Source organism: Rattus norvegicus, chromosome 2 (assembly GCF_021556685.1).
Source record: "Rattus norvegicus strain SHRSP/BbbUtx chromosome 2, alternate assembly SHRSP_T2T, whole genome shotgun sequence".
In the NCBI taxonomy this organism is placed as follows: Eukaryota; Metazoa; Chordata; class Mammalia; order Rodentia; family Muridae; genus Rattus; species Rattus norvegicus.
In genome coordinates this window covers 229,366,921-229,373,365 of record NC_141535.1, presented here as the reverse complement: position 1 = coordinate 229,373,365, position 6,445 = coordinate 229,366,921, and positions in this window count along the sequence as shown.

Here is a 6,445-nt window from a genome sequence, read left to right as displayed (position 1 = left end):
GGCCTGGAGAGGTGGCTCAGTGGTTAAGAGCACTGACTGCTCTTCTGGAGGACCTGGGTTGAATTCCCAGTAATCACATGGTGGCTCTTAGCCAGCTGTAACCCTAGACTCCTGGGATCCAATGCCCTTCTTTCGTGTGTCGACATACATGCAAACAGAACACATAAAACTTTTTTTGAAAAGTCAACTTTTTGAATACATGAAAATAATCTTAATCCAATAAAAAAGTTAAAAAAAAAGAAAATAAGGAAAATAAAAATGAGAGAGAAAATGAAAAAAAAGAAAATAATTTTAATACTCAATATAAAAAATATCTGAGATAAGACATAAAGACCATGGGACGACTGAATAAATAAAGAGCAGAATCAAAATAAATAAGGGTCCTGAGAGGACTGTGCCAAAGAAACAGACATTAACAAAAGACATGAGTCTCTCTTGCTCACCAAACACCACAGGAACAACTCAGACGTGTTCACAGCCAAACTCAGTCTCCTGACATTTATAGGTCATCATTCAAAAACGAAATTTCTTTACTAAAATAAGAAAATAAAAGGCTCTAGGTTTGTCTGCTTTATTAAAACACTTTACAACTACACATACTGTATATAAGCTCTTTGTTTGAGCTTGTCTTGAACCCTACAAACATTAAAAGCAGGTCTGACACTAAATTTTCCTAATTAAAAGAAAACCTTAGTTAAATGTATTGTGTGTGTATATATTCATGTATGTATGTATGTATGTATGTATGTATGTATGTATGTATGCATGCATTGTGCTGGGGATTAAACCTAGGACCTTGTATGTGTCGTGCGAGGCTCTACCACTTAGCTATAGCATTAGCGTGAAGGCAACTTTAAATGAGAAGAATCACCAAGTAGTATTTTTTGAGGGTTTTTTGTTTGTTTGTTTGTTTGTTTGTTTGTTTTTCAAGACAGGGATTATCTGTGTATTCTTGGCTGTCCTGAACTTGCTTTGTAGACCAGCGTGACCTTGAACTCAAGAGATTCACCTGTCTCTGCCTCCCAAGAGCTGGGGCATGTGCATCTTGGTTGGCTGTTTTCTTGTTTTTCAATTATTAAATTGAATTGATTTAATGTGTATGACTATTTGGCCAAGTGTATGTGTGCACTACATGCTTGTGCCTGTGGAGGCCAAAAGAGGGTGTTATGTCCCCTGAACTGTGAGTTACAGTTACAGGCAGCTGGTAAGTGCCATGTAGGTGCCAAGAAGCAAACCTGGATCCTCTGGCAGACCAGGCAGTTCTCTTAACCACGGAGCAAACGTTCCACCCCAGTGACTATTGTTTTCTAGGAGCAACAGTAATGCATGGCCACCTGGGTATCATCAGCATCCCCTTGGCATCTCTGGCCACAAGGAACTGACAGATTGCCGAACACTCCCTGCCCTACAACTGAGCATCTCAACAATGAACAAACAGTCTTCTGGCTTGCATAACCGTGGGCTTCCAGACAGAAACAGCCGAGCCTCTCAGAGTCACACCAGAGGTACACACCAGCAGGATTTCTGGCCAGATCAAGGGAAACCAGTCCCATGACCACTCCTCCCCTACCACACACACACACACACACACACACACACACACACACACACACACACACACACCGGCAGAATAAGTAGCCACTGAAACACCTACAAAGTCATACATCACTCCAGCAACCAACACACATGGGGACAGGTTTCCTTAAATGGTTGAAAGCCACAAAGCAAGGATTTCTTTTTTAAAACTTCAAAAAGGAGGGAAAAAAGTGGAGATGGTCAGTATTAAAAATTCCAATTACTAAACCTTTAAATATAGAACCATGAAAAAAAGATGAAAACTGCCCCCAGACAAACCTAAGGACTGTTTAAATAAAAACTTAAAAGCCCTCCAGAAGTTTAAGAAGTATAGGGAAAAGAATGCCAGTGGTTAAATCAGAGGGAAAAGACTTATGCCTGAAAAGCAAGTCTCGGGGATGCTAGAGAAAAAAACATATCCGAAGCTTCCCACAACTTTATGTAGTGCAAAGATTAAATCGCACGAGCTTTGCCACATGTACTGGCACACACCGCTACTCGCAGCACTAGAGAGGCAGAGGCAGGAGGATCTCTATGCATTCCAGGTCAGCCAGGAGTAACTACTGAGACCTGTACTTAAAAAAAAAACACAAAAAAAACACAACAACAAACAAACAAACAAAAAAAACCTTACCAACTACTACTGGAAAAAAAACAAGAGGGGGCAGAAAAAAAGACAAAGAGGAAGGAGAGAGAACACTCTACCCACCAGCAAAAAAGGTGTTTGATAAAGCAAAAACAACCAGAATAACAATAAATAAATAAATAAATAAATAAATAAATAAATAAATAAATAAATAAATAAATAAGCAAGCAAGCAAAAGGAAAAGTCTGATCAAGTTTGAGTCTTCTCTGAGTCCTCTCATTTTCAGTGGCTGCCATGGCCTCTGAACACTTTCATTTCTGAATTTCTTTTCACTCGGCAAGTAGATATGATATCTTGGCTTGGTGGCAGACCCTGGTACACTAAAACATCCCAGGTGTCTGTCTGCTCATCTTCCCCAGCTACCGATCTTCATGTAGGATGCTAGCTCCCATACACGGGCTTTCCACCATTCCGTGGTACTCTTTATATAATCCCACTTTACAGATGAGTAGTGGAAGTGCAGAGGTTAAGAACTTCTCTTTATTTGGGTGTAGTGGCCCACACCTTTAATCCCAGCACTCAGGAGGCTGAGGCAGGTGGATATCTGAGTTTGAAACCAACCTGGTCTACTAAGTAAGTTCCAGGACAGCTAGGGCTATACAGAGAAATGTGTCAAATAAATAAATAAATAATAAATTAATTAATTAATTAATAAATAAATAAGATTTCTTCAAGTATAAGATGGTTTTGCTGTCCTCAGACAATGTGTGTATCATATTCCAAAGTCATAACCAGAAGAGAGACATTGTAACAGAAAAATAGCAATACGTGTAGACACGGTGGTCATCAGTCTGTATCCTCTGATGACACAGAAATAAATTTGACTTCACACATTCCACAATCTGTGAGAGAAAAACTCCCTAACTAAAGTTAGTGTGGCATATCTGTAAAAGTATAATGCTAAACATATATAACGAATTAGCTCTTAAACGTAACAGAAAAGAAGGAATCTGCAGGGCTGAGGAAACAGGTTGGCAGGGAGGTGACTGCTGTGCAAGCATGAGGATCTGAGTTCAGATCACAGCACTCACATGAGAAAGCCAGGAGTGCTGGTGTATGAGCACTGGGGGTTTGTGGGGAAGGCAGGTTTAGAAACGAGCAGTCCCTGGAAGTCTCTGACCAGCTAGGTTAGCTGAATCGGTGAGCTTCAGATACAATGAGATCCCAATTCAGGCCCGACACTGGCCTGAGCACTGATGCCTCATGGGAATATCAGCATAACAAAGGCCACGCTGACACTGTGTGCACAGATGTGGTCTACAGCTGCCTCCTGGGTGCTCACAGTCTGAGACTGTTCGCCTACAGAACCCTCCTCCTCTCAACTGAGATTAACCTGCTTCCTCCTTTGCCTATATACAACAAAAACCAATATAAAATAAACACTGAGTTTCTGGGCGCATCTCCATCAGCATGCACAGTCCATCCGATCCCAGTGTTTCTGTCCATGTGTCTGTCCTTTCTTCATTCCCTCATATCCTCTGTCAAGTCCAAAGCTGTGCAGGTCAATGAGGAGCCTGATTCAGGAAGATACCCAACAGCAACCTCTGACCTCCATAAGTCCATACATTCATGTGTACACTCACATGTGTGTGCACACACATATGCATAACACATACATACACACACAAAACAACCTGACAGAAAAATGGGTCAAGAATATAAATATAATAGTAAGAAAACTAAGTACTAATGGGCAGAAGTGTAAATCTATTCTCGCTTATTCAAGTATGTTCCAAACACTACCAAACACTTAACTATAAATTAGTATATACATGTTAGCTCACAATTCTAAGGTTTATCCTTTAGTTATCTGTGTATGCCTACACGTGTGTGGGTGCCCAGGGGGCTAGAAAAGGACATCAGAGGCCCTGGAACTGGAGTCGCAGGAGGTTGTGAGCCACTTGATGTGAGCTGCTGGGAACCTATCACAGGTCCTCTGGAGCCTCTCCAGCCAGCAAATCAGTCTTCTTCCAGAGGAACTAAGACCATCAGTTAATACCTCACCATGGTTCTTACCATACAACATGGGCTTAATTCAAATCTTTGACCAGCCGCCAGTTATTCTGGTTTGCTATACCCAGTTGAGAGTAGATCCCTGTCCACGGTGCCCCAGCTGCTGATCATGCTCTGCCTGCCTTCACAGCATGGACCTTTTAGGAAAGGTTTATCTCACTGTGTTCATTTAAGGGCTCTTTCCCTAGCAGGCCGTAAACTCCATGACGTGCGGGCACCTGTTCAGTCTTAGCATGTCGGATACATGTGGCACGCATCTGTTGACTAAGTGAGCACAACCAGTGAAGCTACAGATAAAATGGAACTCATCTCTATTTCTGGGGTTATGTACACTTATAAGGCACTTGTGAAACTGTGACGAAGTTACACATGTGTATAATATCCCTTTTAACCTAGTAATGAATCACTACCTGCATTGACGGGGGCTTTAATAATGCCTGCAGGGGCCAGAGATGACTCAGTCCTCAGAAGCACTGGCTGCCCTTCAGAGAACCCAGGATCAATCTCCAGCATCTACAAGACACCTCACAACTGCTTGCAACTCCATTCCCAGGGGCTCCTATGGCCTCTTCAGACCTCCACTGGCACTGCATATATGTGGTACATGCCCTTAAATGCCAGCACTACGAAGATAAAAGCAGGTGGACCTGTGAGTTCAAGACTAGCCAGGTAGGGAGCTGGAGAGATGGCTCAGTAGTTAAGAGCACTGACTGTTCTTCCCGAGGTTCTGAGTTCAATTTCAAACCACAACGTAGTGGCTCACAACCATCTGTAGTGGAATCTGATGCCCTCTTCTGGTGTGTCTGAAGACAGTGACAGTGTACACACATATATAAAATAAATCATTTTTCAAAAAGACTAGCCTGGTCTATATAATTAGTTCTAGAACAGCTCTAATTAATTAATTAAAATAGAAAAATTAAAAATGTTTTTTAATATTTAAAATATTTACTCAGGAAAAAAATGTTTTAAATGATGAACCCCAATAGTTGTAAGCAAAATACAGAAAAAAAATGAAATAGTAATCAAGCACATAAGAACTCTACTACGAATGGTGGCAAGGTCATTTAGTCCCAGCGCTGGTGGCAAGGGATCTCTATGAGGTAGGCCAACCTGGTCTACAGTGAGGTCCAGGACAGTCAGGCACAGTGGGTTGGGAATGGTCTAGGCTACTCAAGAGTATCTCATACTGTGCGTAGAGAATGAGCTGAGACGGCCCAGCCACTGACTTCAGAGAAATGCAGGTACAAGACAGTAGGCAGGACTGTCATGGTGCACAAGTCTAGCAGCAGCAAAGTTGAAAACTGCACAAAGATACTGTCAGAAATCAAATGAAAAAGCAGTAAAAACTTACCAATAGATGGCCACTCCTCCAGAGTGTGAAAACTTACAATCAAGAAATGGAATGGCTATTTTCAAGCTAGTCTGTTAGCAAGTGATACTCATCGCAAGATAAAAGAGGGAATGAAGAGAAAAGAATTCTCTGGTCACATACAGACTGAGAAATGCAAGCAGAAAAGGGATACAGAAAAGGAGGGGGCAGAGAAAAAATGAGAGGGACAAGGGATGCAGTCATGGGCCCTGGCACCAGGTAGAATGAACCACGTGACACTTTGCATCAGTGAGCTGAAGACAGGGGTAGGTGCCAACATCTATGTATAGAGGCTTATAGAACGGTGGTATAGATGGGTACGTATATAGACTTCAACCTAGCTCCATCTGCTGAGAAAATGTAACAAGCAGTAACACTTAGTTTAAGCACATCAATGGCCGACATTCTGTATACTGAAGGAACTGGGAATGCCATGGAGAAACCATTTCAGGGCTGGAGTAGGCAAAATGCAAGATGAGCCCAGGTGAACTTAGCAAACAGATTTGGACCCCGAACGTAAATTCTACTCAAAGAATGATTTCAAACATGTCAAAGGGAAAACCAGGCATCTTTAAGGCTCTCATACTGGTCAAACCTGGACAATGCAAAGACCAAAGTAGGTAGTGACAGTTGGAGAGTATCATCAGTCAGGCAAAATAGAAACATTTGGTCGGAAATAAATGGAACAGGAAAAGGTTTATTAAGTGTTTTTATGCGTATAAATGCTTGCCTGAATGCACATGCAGCAAGCACATATCGGATGCTGCAGACAGAGATGGGACCCTTTGCAGTTAGTTGTTGAATTGCTATGTGCTCAGAACAGAACCTGGGTCCTCTTG